Source organism: Corvus brachyrhynchos, unplaced genomic scaffold (genome assembly GCF_000691975.1).
Source record: "Corvus brachyrhynchos isolate BGI_N302 unplaced genomic scaffold, ASM69197v1 scaffold616, whole genome shotgun sequence".
Classification (NCBI taxonomy): Eukaryota; Metazoa; Chordata; class Aves; order Passeriformes; family Corvidae; genus Corvus; species Corvus brachyrhynchos.
In genome coordinates this window covers 1,278,746-1,293,606 of record NW_008238831.1, presented here as the reverse complement: position 1 = coordinate 1,293,606, position 14,861 = coordinate 1,278,746, and the positions used below count along the sequence as shown (strand labels likewise).

At 37.8% G+C, this 14,861-nt stretch overlaps 1 non-coding gene across 8 annotated transcripts in view; it reads left to right on the top strand.

Annotated features, from left to right (window-relative positions):
• The first annotated feature begins 6 nt into the window (after positions 1–6).
• Positions 7–14,861, top strand: part of LOC103618376 — a 109,996-nt gene continuing 95,141 nt past the window's right edge. For 6 of the 8 annotated variants that reach the window (XR_001863284.1, XR_001863281.1, XR_001863283.1 and 3 more), the window contains exons 1-5: positions 7–1,852; positions 5,990–6,052; positions 8,094–8,265; positions 12,220–12,324; positions 13,885–14,013. This is a non-coding gene — a transcript (uncharacterized LOC103618376). Of the gene's footprint in view, positions 3,801–5,989; positions 6,053–8,093; positions 8,266–12,219; positions 12,325–13,884; positions 14,014–14,861 lie in introns of all 8 variants that reach the window. The other 2 variants (XR_001863282.1, XR_001863280.1) reach the window with 2 other exon arrangements.

Below are 14,861 nucleotides of genomic sequence, written 5' to 3'. Positions count from 1 at the left end.
CGCGAGGGAGCCGCACCTACTCCGCGGTGCCGCTGCTCTCTGAAGGCAGTGCTGGGCTCCTGCACCGCTTCTTCTCCGAAAACCAGAGGCAGCCCCGCTTCAGAACTTGTCCGAGATGAACATCAGCCACTGAAACGGCCTCGAACAAGGGGGGAAGGAAGGGGAAGGCGGGAAAGGGCTTCGGGAGACACCCACTGAGGTGTCAGGCGTGTGCCCGGCATCCCTTGTGGCTTCGCACCACTGCTGGCGGCACGGCTGTGGCAGCGCTAGCGAGGCCATTTTTGGCATTTATTTGAACATTTATTTTTTGAGTACCGGGCATGGCACATAAAAGGATCACTAAATTTTCTTTTTTCCTCAACTGTGACAATTCAGCAGTTACGCCTGTCAAGTACCCCCTCTTGGGTAGAGCTGGTGGAACTTTCATAATAGAATATTTTCAGTCAGCAAATGTTAATTAAAATCAAAACGTTTCTGGGAATTTTTCTATGTCAGCAAAGCTTCGATTGGGAACCTCCCTGGTTTCCTGCCAGTTTGCTTTGCTCCTTGTCTGCCTGCCTGGTGGGTTGCTGCAGAGCTGGGCCTCCAGCATTTCTGGTTCTTGGTACTTGGACAGGCTACTAGGAGATCTGCCCAGGACTTCAGGGAGCTGGAGAGGTGGGACTAGAAGTATCCAAAGAATTCTGTTCAGCTTATTCTTGAGTGTTATGAAAACATGACAAGTGGGGAAAAAAAATTCTTAATATCTAACGTTTTCCATTAGCATGTAAATCTGTTTCTTGGAAAAAGTTCCCCTTATTTGTGATCAAAAATGCCACGTCTTGTTCAGGTTTGTTTCTACTCCCAACTCATTTAAAGCAGCCAGCATCTGTCTGACTGTAGGATCATCTCCGTTGACACAATTGTATTCTTAGGAATCACCTTTCAGCTGTTGATAAGGGTTTGAGTGAAGGAGGTGTCTGAAGGCATCAGTTTCACATGTTTTGTCTCACAATAAAAACAGTATTGTGACAGTCTTGTGTTTTCTTAAAGAAAATAGATATCTAATCTAGAGAGCTAATTTTTTTTTCTCCTTGATTTCTCTGAACTTTTTCAGCTTCTAGGCAGAGAGGAATTTTAGCTCTTCTCTTACCACTACAGCTTCTAAATTGCACTGTCTGTCACTCATATTTGCCTCAACAGATGCAGGCAAAGCTGATTTTTTTTCTGAGTGTGGTAATTTGATGAGTAATTGCAAGTCTTAAAATTAAATTTGCCAGAAGTTTTCCGGGCTTCAGAGCCCAAACTTCACATTTTTCTGTCTTTTCATCTCTCTTTAGAAAAGCTTTGGGCTTCTCATCTGAAGGCTGAGAAAAACAAGTGGATGGAACCATAGTAAAAAATACTTTGGTAGCTGAGAGAATCAGAAATAGCAGTTTAATTTCTAGAGTTATTTTGGCTTCTTGTCACAGGAAGCCTCCTTTTTTTTTTATAATTTAAAAGTGACACAACTTAGTATAGGAAAGCTTAGTATAGGTAACAGTTAATGTTTCTGCTACAGCATCTAGAATTATAAATAAAGAAATCTTACATGGCCGAGAAGTCGTCGTGGATGTTTCAGTCCTGTTGTTTCCTTGACAGAGTCTGGCAGAACTAGAAGTCCTTTGTAAGCACCTGGATGAAGGAACTGATCCAGCACGGGAATGCAAGCTGAGAAGGTCCTCTTGGAGCTTATCAAGAGCCCTGGATGCCTCAGCCAATGCCAGCTTCTCCTGGAACAAGGAACACTCAGTGTTTGGGGGATGTGTTATCCATAAAGGTCATTGTGCTCGTGGAAGCTCATGTAGATTTCTCAGTCATGGGGCATTACCAGGTCAGGACAATAAAGGCAAAATGCTTTTCTCTTTTTTTACCTAAATGATTCTAGATATTTTTTCATTTGCAGCTGGTCTTTGTGGAAGTGATGACACCATGCACTGGAAATGTCAGGCACAAAACAGGAAAGCATCTTAGCTGTGAGTGCTTTCAGAAGGGTTATAAACAGGGGCTGTGTCATCTGTAGAGCAGGGTCAGGACACAGTGGGGTATGACCTTGTGGCTGAACATCATTTTATTCTCATTCCTAGCTATTAAACAGCTATCATCCCATCAAAAGGGATGATACTTTTAGGTCTTCTCCTTTTTACTCCTGTTTTGTAATTTATGTTTAGCTATGATGAAACAAAGATACTACTAAAATACACCTTTTATAAAATGTTGGTATACTTAATAAAACGTGATCACCAGTCTGGTTTACTGATTACTTTTCCAGCTTTGACTCATTTCCCCTGCCCTTAATTCACTTATTTTTGAATAATACCTTTCAATGTGTTTTTGTAGACATCCTATGAGCAGTTTCTGCCAGCAATGTGCCTGTCTAAGCTTTCAGCAGGGCATCTCCACTGCCCCTTGCACAGGACTGGCATTCATAAGTGATGTTAGTTGTTAAAATGTCACAGTGTGGGGGGGAGCAGAAACTCCCATGTAAGCACAGTAACCAGTGAGTGGGTAGTCTGGTTTGTTCTTTAGTTCTATTCTCCATTTACCAGTCCTGGTTTTCATAAGGTTGTCATTGAGTGAGAGTGAGCATAAAGGGGATTCTGAGATCTTCCATCATTTCTCTGCAATTAACTCACAAATAACGTTTCATATTTTCAAAATTAAAATAAATGTTGGCTCAGATTACTTCATCTTTTAAAAAAACCTTAATTTTTTCAAAGTAGACTTTGTTTTTATCCCATAAGATGCTAGAGACATTCAGTTCATGTTTGTAAAGGAAAAAAATTGCAGATATTTCTAGTACAGTGCCAGTCACTTACATATCACATTGCTCGTGTTCAGCTCTTAACATTTATAAAAGTCATGCCAGAGCAGCTTCTGATTTGCAGGACTAAGAGCCTACATAGTTTTCCTTACTTTTTAGGATCTGTGTTAAAGCCATTGCTAGATCCTAAAAGCATGAGCAAATGTGTGATAGGTCTTTATTAGTGTCAAAAGGCTTTGTCCCAAAAGCCTATGATTCAATTTGGATTTTTAGAAACTTTGCACTGTTGTAGACAGTAGTAGCCTGAAACACCTCACGGAGAATCCACTGCTTCTGATGAAGGATTTCAGTGTTCTTTCAGGTGAAAATTAACTTGAATCAACTTGAATTTTATATGTTTCAGCAGCTTTTGAAGCAGCTGAACTTCCTTCCAGTTAAGCAGAATTTCTACCGCTGCAGTGTCCATTACCCAGTGGGATGATGAAGGTTGGATTGAAAACATTCATAGGGACATTTGCTGTAAAAAATTGAATATAGTTGACTGTGAGAGCTGCTGTTCCATAGTGAAATAATCAGTGGCCAGTGTATGGGACCAGAATGAATAATTACTGTTTTACCTGCCAGTGTTCTCTGAATTCAAAAACTGCAGTCATGTGTCCTAGAATAATGACTGTGTATGTAATGTACTTTGTGTTACTAAATGTTTAGCTCTATTTAATGATTTAATGTTAATTATTGTACTAACCGTAATAATTATTGAAAAAAAATCCATGCCTTAAGTTTCTATTAGGACTGTTAACTCATATTCTTTACAGAAAACTTGTGTCGTCAGTCTTAAAATGCTTCATTACAGGAAATTACATTCTGAACTATGTAGCTTCTTGACCCAAACCGGTTCCTTTGTCATCAAGCTCTTATTCATGTCATTGCTAAAATCACAAAATTAGGATGGCTTGATGTACTGAAAAATCAGCTCACCTTCAGAGACATCATGGGTGATGTAAAAAAACCCTTGGAGGTAGGAAAGAATTGTTCACTTCTGCCATTTTTGTTTTGGTTTGGTTTTTTGTTTGGACCTCTTCATTTATAGTTATTGCCATGTTATGTTCCTTGGTTTGATACTTGGGTGGAAAAAGTGGGAAGTGCATTGCTTGAAACAGATTGCCCCATGGGGAAGGACCAGAGTGTGTTTGCTGCTTGTGTGAGGTTGTGGGGTCTGATGTCTCACAGAACTCATAGTGCTGTCATGGTTTTTTCTTGGTTTTCTTTTTCAGAGCACTCCTTTATAGTGTGGTTGTAAAATAGCAGCCCTTGTCAAAACATTCTGTTTAATGCCTTCATTTTTCTTCAGCTCATGTAGAAACACATTTCTATTGCGTGTCTGCGGGAAGGTCCGGCCTTTCCCAACTTATGTTTTGAGAAAAAACAATGGGAAAATTAAAGCTATTTGGCAATTTACTTGCAGGATCATCCATTATGTGTGCATGTGTTGGTGATCCTGGTAATTCAGCAGGGAAGCACAAAGTTAGCAGTTTTTGTTTCTTGCCAGTGAGGTTCTCATTTGCTTTTCAGTCTTACTTTGTAATACTGTTCAAGTTAATGTACTTTCTGAGTTACTTTGGGAATGTCTAATAAAAGATAAGTTGCAATAATCTGTTTATTAAAAACAAACTCAAGTACACTTCACCATTTTGCAGTTATTTTTATGAATGTACTGTAATTGTAGTTTGCATTTATTATTAAAATGATTGCAGTGTGACTCTTCAGTGTGCAGCTCATTAAAAACAGGGATTTAAATACAAAATACAGTTTCTTAAGAGATTTCTTTAGTTAAATTAAGAATTTCTGCAGAAAAGAAAATTAAGCCATAGATCTAGTGAATTAAATTTTATGTAACAATTGAAGAAATAATCCCTAAACAATACTAATAGATGTAATAATTAGCATATGGTAGTTTCAAATACATATGCATTAGCATTCTGGATTGAGGTTCATCCAGTGTGAATTTGAGTGTGATTTATAACTGGGAAAGGGATTAGCAGCCAGGTCTGCAGTTCTCTTCCCAGCTCCTTCATAATTCACCACACAGCCCTTCACGCCTGTGATGAAGGGGAGGTTGCATTTTCCATCTTTGCATGTTTGTGTGATCTAAGGAGCATTCCAATGGACTGTTTACAGAATTTGAAATGTAAAAGGCAGATAAGGCAGCAGCATAACTTTTGCCTGAGAGCTCCCCTAAATTGTCTCCTCGTGTGGTTTGGTACAAGTGACAGTACAAAATAGATGACAGTGAGTGATCTTCAGAGTTGTAGAAATGAGTGCGATTGCAACAAATAGCAGGAAAATATTGACAAGGATGACTTGGTGGTTTGGACACCAGGGGAGCTGAGGCTGCAAACTGCAGCTGTAAAAGTACACCAAAATCTTCCTCTGATTAAATGGCAAGGCCTAATTGCAGTCGGTTTTAGTTGTTTCAACAAGGAGCAGATTTAATTTTTCTATAAAAGCTTCGTAGCAGCTCAGTGAAGACAGTTAATTTTTATTAATTAATTGCACAATTCTGCATTGTATTTGATTTTGAAAAATTCCAAGGTTCTTAAGCCTTGATGATTAGATTGTACCCTCACATGGAAGTATTGAATCCTCCTTCATCGCTTTTTAGACACAAGTTCTCAGTGATGGAATGTATCATTCAGTTCAAACCAATGCTTTGTAAACTACTGTGGAGGGAAGAGGATTAGTGTTTTTGATAGGTAGCATTACAAAACTTTGTATTTTTGATAGTGCCCTCTGATCTTTTTCATCCATGCACAGCTTAATTTTTTCTAATGGTTTGAATTTCATGCAGCTTGCCTTTGAAGTGCTAGAATACTGAACAGACCTCTGAGAAAAGTGTAGCGGTGAATTTCTAGACTGCAATTCCTTGGAGTCTGTTTTCAGATGGGTTTTTGTTATCAGACAATTCTTAAAATTTATGATGAGAAGTTTTTTTCAGAGATAATTAGGGAGTTTGAAGCTCTGGTTCCATTAATGTTGACAGAATTTGGCATGAAAGCCTTCTAAACTGCTTAGGAAGTTTTATCCTAACAATTCCTCTTCATTCTAGAAATGCTGGATAATATTAAATGCAATCTGATTCTAGCAATGCTGGAAAATGGCAACTATAAGCCCTGAGGTTTGAGCAGTCCTGTCTTTTTCCCCCCATAGGGCACTGTGGACCATTGTGTAACAGGAGTGATTCTCTCAGAGCTGACTCAAGAAATGGATCTGGTAAGCATGGTTTGTTTTTTCCTTCTGCAGGGGATGCTGGTAAAGCCTTTCATACAAATGGCTGGAGAAATATTTCTTAGACATGAAAGGATTAAAACACCTTCCTTCCAAAATACACATAGACACAAGAAATTCTTAGTGCAGGGACTCCACCAGTACCACATACAGACCTTTCTCTCATCACAGTCACCAGAACTCGTAAAGCAAAGTGAGCAATCAGTTGTGTTTCTGCTAATGACTTTCTTTTGCCTACATCTTAACCTGAGGAAGTGCCTCAGACCTGTCCATCCAGAAAGAGGAACAACCTTGAAGGAAAAAAAAGGAGGCATGTCAGGAACTTGATGAGATCTGCATTTAGTGCTGGGTCATAATTTTAATTTCTGGTGTCAAATAATTAATCTGCCAGATACCCATCTAGTTTTAGCAAGGAAGGAACATTGTTTATTCTGTCCTTACATTTCTTTGGTTGATTATTCAAGACCTTCAGCAAAGCACTGTAAAAGAGCTGCCCCATTTTGTGACACCTCTCTGAAGGACATGCTCATGTGCTCTTTTGAAGGAAGTGAAGCTTTTCATGATTGAACCTAAATTGCTCACATCATAATTGTCCCTTAATTTTTTCTGACTTGATGAATTCTGTGCTTAAATGGATTACAGGGTAATTCTTCTGGTCTGCAACTACTTTTGTCTCTCATATGTTGTGAGGTTTGTCTGAATGACATCATATGGATTTCCAGAAAGAAATATATCTGGAATATATCTTTATAATGCCAACTTTAGTATAGGAAGCTATTTTTAGAAATATTTCAGTGTCTATAATACACTGAAAAATACACTCAACTATAAATGTGGAATCACTAAAATAATTAGGAGAGTTTAAAGGTTAAGAAAAGGCTTGTGGCAGAACGGGTGATGCCCGTACAAGACATGCAGAAATTCAAATTTCAGGCTGAATTAATAATTCAGGGTCAATTCTGGCATGATGCAACAGTAATTATCAGGGTAATGAGGCATCTAATGACACACAGTTGATACTAGTTTCTATCACCTGAATTGAAAAACTTGTTAATAAACTTGAGATGTGACTTTGAATCTAAATAGGGAGCAGATGAACTAGTTAAAGTTGTTGCATTTGCATTTATTTTATTGCTTTTCTAGGCAAAATTATGTTGGTTTTCTTTGTAATGTTCACGAACTGTGTCAATGATTAATGACTAATGTTTTCAGTGCTTTTATATTGTAACCTTGAGGTAGTAATTGCTTTCAAGGTAAATGTTACTTAAATTACCATAGTTACAGAATGATCAATAAAATATTCTTACTCACAGGATGTTGAGTATAGACTTCCAAATCCCAGCAGCTTGTTCTGCTTGTGAAGTACATTTCATTCTGACACCACAGGGGTTGTAAAGCAGTACAGCCCCTGACAGCTGTATTTATACAGATGTTGTAGAGAGCTCCATTCAGACTGTTCAATTCCTTGTTCCTCAATGCCAGGTTTTCCTGGAGATACCAAAGGAACAGAGTGAGGGCAGATTCTGAAACTCCTGCTGTTCAGCAGCCTGGACACCACACTGAGAATAACCCACTGCTGGGTACTTTGTACCCATGTGATGTACAGGACATAGGTCCCACACTGCCCTGGAGTGACTGAAAACCACGAAACATTACAGTTTAGTTCTTGCAGTGAACATTAGCACTGTCTTACCAAACGGTATCAGTGACATGATGAGTTTTACCTAGAAGTATTTTATGCAAAGGGATTATTTCACCAGGTTTTTATTATAATTTTATTATAATTATTTACAAGCCTGGGAGCTTTAGCTTGATATGGAGGATGTCTCTGAGGTGGAAATAATGATTTTCCCCTTCCCTTTAAGGACATAGTCTATCTTTTGTTGTTGAGGGATTTGTTTTTCTCTTAGGATGTGTTCCCTTGCTGTGCATTTTGCAGCTTTATATCCAAACATGTTCCTTTTTGTAATTATTTTTTAAAAGATGTTCTTTGCAGGTGACCCAACAAGATTTCTTTTCTCCTTAGCTCTTGGCAAAACCTTTAAACCCTCAGGACCAACAGCAGCAAACCTAGTGACTTTTGAAGCAACTTTTGAAGCTTGTACTGAACTGTCTTAATTTGGATTTCATTGGGAATTCAGCTGATGAATCTGCAGATGAGCTGTGCACTGTGCAAATTCCAACCAACTGGACAGCAAGTAAGAAAGCATCATTATCGTTTGTAACCTGAGCAGTGGACCCACTGCACCTGGTGGATTGTGTAACTTCTTTTGTCACAACACTTGCTATTACAGATAATTCCTAATATGCAGCAGAGTTTTTTGCTTACTGGTGAATTATTGGTAAACCTCTTCTGCTATTTCTCTTAGTAAAGGTTAGTATTTAATTTAGCTTTTAGACTGCTTTATAGGTCAAAAACTGTATATTTGCATATGAGAAGGAGTTGTGATTTTATGATAGGTGTAAGTAGGCCTTTTCTCAAACAGGCATTAATGATCCAAGTCAACTTGTGCCACATTTTCACTTCTTGCCTTTGTATTATACGAGTGTTATACAACACATTGGCACTGATGTGTTTGTTTTAATGTCTTGTTACATCTTTAGAATATAGGCATGAGAGCTGTAAAAACTTTTAATTGCTGAAAATCAACATTTTAGTGCCTCAGGTGCCCTCAAGGGAAGCGGCTGCATATTGATGAACATTTTCTGAAATGAAGATGTTAGCTTTCATTCTTTTTGCATTTGTTTGTCTGTAAAAATTGTGTAACATTAAAAACTTGAATTTATTTTATATGGCTCTGGTAAGATGAGTTACTTAGTTTTCAAGAAACTGAAGTTATTTATTGTAATGTAAGTGTTAAAAATACATATTTCATATGTTTTTTTCATATACTTATTTCCATCCTCTGTCATTTAAATTGTCTTGTAACTACTGGCCCTTTCCTAACACAGCTGTGGCTGTTGCATCTTTACAGGTGTAAAGGGTGTTGTTTTGAAAAGGTGAGACAGGGTACTGCATAATGCAGCTGTTCCTCTGCATGGTCTTAAATATTTGTGATTTATTTTGCTGCTCTTTTAGTTGAGTATGAACCCTGGTTTTCTTCTATGGAGCAGCCATTCTTTCAGTCATTTATATAATACCTCCTACTTACCTTTTTATTAGTTCCACCTTCTTCCATTCACCTATTGACTTTTATTTGGGAGAGCTTTCATTGATGATCTGATTTCATTGATTAGCTACAGTCTGAATTTACACTGCACTTCCCAGGCATGAGGGGCCAAAGGGGAACCATCAGCTGGAGTCTGTCAGCATCAGTGCTCTGGGGATTGTTGTTCTGTGTTAGGAAATATTCAGTGTGGTTTAAATATTGCTACTTTTCTGCAAACTAAACATTTGTGTTCATCTTGAACAGCAATATTATATCCCCTACATATACATAGTTAAATTTAGATGTTTAATGGCTTTTATTGTTACAAAATAAGTCAATGTAATAGTAAGGTCTCATTTTATCATACTGTCTTGCTCTGTATCGATAGTGATGTGGTCATGGTTCACTAAAACAATTAACAGTAGTTAGTGATTACTTGTAATCTATGGTAATGACTGATTTCTTTTGGATTTTTGCTGTTATAAAAGACAATTACAGATTATTACAGCAATAATTATTTTCTAAAATAATATATGTCTGCTCAGTAATTGCAAAAGCAAATGGACTGAAAATTTTAAGTAGTGAAGGTACTACATATACAGGGGAAGAAGTCATACCTATTAGCTGGGATTGTGCTGAGAGAAGAGGGTTGTCATCAGAAAAATAACTGTGCTTGGAAATGAGCTCTGCAGTTTGTAAAAAGAAGGCAGATTTTTATTTTTAAAAAAGCTGTTGGCCACAGGGATGGCCGTGCTCTCTGAAGCAGTGAGCAGCACCTCACAGCTGCCTTGTGGCAGTGTCTTCAAATGGCCATTCTTCAGTGGCTGTTAATGCCAAATTCACATGAGCAGTGTCTGTTCTCTGAGACACCCCAGCTCCTTGGTGTTCTGCTCATGATGGTGATCTCTCAGTGTCTGGTGAGTGGCTGTTTGCAGCACCACATGCAGTGTGTCTGACGGGTTTTCCCTTGCTCAGGGAGCACAGGTCTTGAAGCAGGAAATATGTTGGTTTTTGGAGAGGTGGTACTGCTCTTCCAGCTTGTTAGGAATGAAACAGGAACAATATGAGCGGATATTTAGTAGTCTTACTCATATATTTTGTTTTATCTCAAAAGCTGGCACTTATTCCCTGTCACAGTGTGGGCTGTTACAGATCTGTCTGTATTATAGTTTCATGTGGCATTAAAAAAAAAAGACTGAGATTTAAGACAAACCTGGATGTTTTCTGTACTTTGTTGGGATCATCTGCATGTTACTGCACACTCTGCATAACCTCTCTGTGTATATTCGATCTCTGCATCTTTTTTATGTGTAGAACACACTCTACTATATTCCTCTGACTAAACCAGAATTACTTATGATGTATAGTCCCAGATTCAGGCTATGAGGGTACTGGAACGCCTCGGAACAGTTAATTGCTCCCAGTGGAAGGAGACTGAATGTAAACCCTCTGGTTTAGGTTTTTTCACAATATAATACTGCAAAACATAAGGGAGACTGAGTGAAGATTTATGTAAACAAAGACTAGTTTATCAGAGATTTGAAACAAACATGAAATAAAACCTCAAGATTTTAGGCAGACACTATACATGTGCTGATACATATGTAGAAATATCCAAAATAAAATATTGTTTGACAGTCATAACGTGACTTGTTTTATTTGTAGATTATCCTTTACGTAAAACTTTAGAATGATTTTGCAAGACACTGTATTCATCAGGGTATTGTCTTCAGTTTTGTAAGTTAAGCTGTTGTCACTTTGTAAAATCCTAGAAACGAGGGCAAGATATCTGGTTTATGCAAATATCTCACTTACTGTGAAGCCTTGTTTGTAGCTTAAGTGGAAACCCTTCCAAGTTGTCTTTTCTGTGTTACTGTACTGTGGTCTCAGTGCCTTTCAGTTGAGGAAACTTTTAGCAGCATCCTGAAGTCTTAACAGGTCTCTATGTTACTTTACAATTCAGGTCTTAGTTTTGCTCTTACTTCAGTCTAGAATAGTGCATCCATCCTGAGAGAAGGTGCCATTGGTTACTGGATTCACAGCTTAAGTGAGTGTCAGGATGGTCAAATTTAAAGCTATTCTACTTTAATGTGCCAGAGAGATTAAAACAATCCAGGTTTTGCAATACAGCAATGATTTTCCAGCAGAGAGAGGCCAAAAGAATTCCTCTAAGTTCAGTGTTTTGTAAACTGAAGAGTTCCCTATTTATAAAGAGGGATTTCAGTACTTGAAAGTCTGTACAAAAACAACCACATACACAGACTCAAGGAGTTGTTTATAGAACCTTAGCTTTACAGAAATTACAATCCTTACATTGTACTTTACTGGATAAGGACTTTGCCAGTGGGTCCTGTACGTGCTTTGTTGGAGACCAGCAGCTAAATAATCTGAAAATCAGAAGGCCAGACAGCATAGCTTGGAATGGATGAGCTCTGTCTTTCAAACCCCTTTAGAAATAGTCCACAAGACTTTCAAAACTGTGTGGTAGTTCACCGACTCTTTTTTTGAAGTGTATGTCTGACCTATGACGTATTTTATTATGTGCAAATCACTTTAAATAGTATTTTAAAATTACAAAGAATCCTTTATTTGAGATAGACCTAAGAAACAAATAGATTGTTGTGAGTCTCAATTGCTTTCTAATGCTGTGATACGTGGATGTAACAGCCCTGCTGTAGGTGGAATCCTACTATGCCTTGAAATAACTTGTGGCAGGCCAGTGAGGATACTGGATTAGTTGTCTGTTATGGAGTCTGAGTTTGCTTAGTTTGTATTTTGTTTTATTTATAAGCACATCCAGGTTAATAGGCTGTTCTAGTTTTATATGTCAGTTCTGCACAGAATTTTGTTAGTTCATTTGTCTGGGTAGGTTTTAAGGCTGGTAAAGGGAGAAAGTGAACTTCTCTTGAATTCAGTTTGATGCTGTATAGAGCTGCTGATACCTTGAAGTGTTTTGTACTGGCATAAGGGTTTATCATTAACTGTTCTTCCCTTTTAATGTAGGACAGCTGGCATGGCTTGTCTGCCTCATGGGTAGTTTGGGGGAGGACAATGAACATACACCAGTACTGAGGAGCACAATGCCATAAGTGGAGAATTATCCTGTTGGTAAGTAGGGCTTGTTTTGAATTGTGATTTTTTTTTTTTAAATAGTGTCTAGTGTCAGCAGATATCTGGAATTTAAATGTTTCAAATTTTGTCCAGTTCTTGGTGATGGGTGCTCAAGAGCTGTACTGATTTTCTGTGGATTGAGACCATTCCACTGGCTTTAGTCTTTCTTGATTCATCATCCTGAGCACTGCAGGAGTCACTAAAATTACCATTGCAAAACTGCTTCAGGAGAAGGGAAGGGGATTAAAGGCAGAGATGTCTCTCCCCATGAGCAGTGTTTTCCCATGAGCTATGCCCATGTAGCTAACTGCTTTCATTTGTGTGTTCCACAAGTGTAAATTTTATTGTTGGTGAGTTTTGGTTGCTGTTTTCTGCAGTACTTCCTTTACATTAATTATTTTGGAACTACTGTGTAATTAATGTGGAATTATTGTGGGTGGAGAAGTGCAGAGGAGCTGCTGGTCAACAACTGAAAATTTAGACGGTTTCAGACTAGAGCTTGGAATAAAAAAGAAGGGTCTAGATTTAAAAATGTGCATAATAGAGTCCTCTTTCTGCAGTGAGCTGGGGGTTATTGTGAATAACCAATTTCTTGTGGCAAAAACTTTCTTAATCCTTGTGCGTGTTTGATCCTGTTCTTGTACATCCACTAGCTAACACATGAAAAAGGACATGCAACTTAGAAGTGGAGAAAAAGCTTTACTTTTTCTCCTTTGTTTCTTGCCTTCCTAATCTACCCTGGGGCTCTGTGGTGTTAGCAATCTTCCACTATGTTTTTATTAAAAGTGAAAGGTTTTAATATACAGGCTTACAGATGAAGTAGATGCTGACTTCTAATCCAGTGACTGTATATATCAGAACTGACAAAAAGTGAGAATTAATTTTTTTGAATTACTAGGCAATTCAGATTTCAAGGACTGGATAGCAGAAGAACTCAGGAAGTTAAGTAAAGGAATATTCCTTTTAAAAAAAATAATTAAATTTTCTTAGCTGACACAGACTGAAATTGATTCTTTGAACTCAGTCCTTATAATATGGAGATATATATACCAAGTGTGGATTTAGGTCAGAAAACACATTGGTTCGGATGTTTTAGGACAGACAGAGGTGGGAAGGAGCGAGGCTGACAGTGCATTACATCCTGCATATGTAAACTTGTTTCTAAGTAAAAGAGCTTCAGTTTCCAGGGAACCCAAACAGCTCTTCTGCACTTGCTGTTTGACACCCCTGTTTCTCAAATTTCTGTTTCTTTCATCACAGAAGGGATACTCTAAGAAAAAAAAAAAACAAAACCGAAAACACTTTTACAAATTCACCACAGTATAACACACGCATCTGAGAAAATTTCAAATGACAGAGTAATTAGAAAAACATTATGTTGATGTTTATGTTTAATCGTGGTCAATTAGCGTAATTAGCATCTAAACAAAACAAAATCTTAGAAGAACCTTAAATATGGGCAAACAAAAATAGCTGATGGGTTCCTAAAGAGATAGGCTGTGACAATACAATTTCATGTGAGAATTCTTTCTGAAAATGTTTGTTTGTCTCATTAAGAGTTTTCGGGATGCTCTCTCTGATGGATGCCCAGTTACCCCAGCATAAAAATGAAAAAGTTGAACTGGCAGTTCTGTGGTTCTTGGATCAGTTCTGTAAAACACATGTGAGAGCCCAGCTTCAGCAAAGGTAAATACTTGTTGTAAACCACAACATTAGAACTCAAACAGTCTGTGCAGAAATGAACCTGCCAATGTATCTCACCCATAAAAGCTCTTGAGCTCAGCTGGGGGAAAAGACTGGATGGAGAGAGACGGAACCACTTAATGTGATGTTCATCTGATCAGGCTTCCTACCATGTGTGCTTTGGAGTTTTGGCATGCAAGGAGTTAATATTTTAACAGCTATGTTCATTAAACAATTTAAGGTTACTTTGCATTTCAATTTTTTATTTCAAACATTTAGCTGGGTTCTGCTATATTGTGTTATATTTCACAGCTGGGTACACAAGATTTATTCTTTTAATAGTTCTGTTCTTTTGACAGTTATTCATTTATGTGGTTTCCACTGTATTTCTCACATTACTTGGCTTTTCTGCATTTTAAATACGGAAGAGGGAAAAGTAAGATGCATTTTTGAAGAAGCAGCAGTTAATTCACCTTAACTGTAGGGGACAGTCATAATGTAGATGTTATAAAGAGAATGTCAGTAAGATGAGATCAATTGATCTTGAGAAAGGAATTCTGTTGGAGCCTCAAGCAAATCTTTAGCAAGAATTGTGACAGTGACTGAGGTTTGGTTTTACTTGTGTAGCACTCCTTCCTTGCTTTCTGGTGGACAGTCCCAATCTCCAGAATATTTGTACCTCTTCATGTTTGAAATGTGCTTCAGCTTTCTCACTTAATATTAAAAAAAAGTTTTACACTATACTGAGTTACTTTTTCATTAAAGCAATGTGTTCCTTTCAGTTGTCAAAGCTGACTTGTTATTTTAAAATATGGTGGACTTCTCTAATGCTACGGAACAGGAGGTACCCA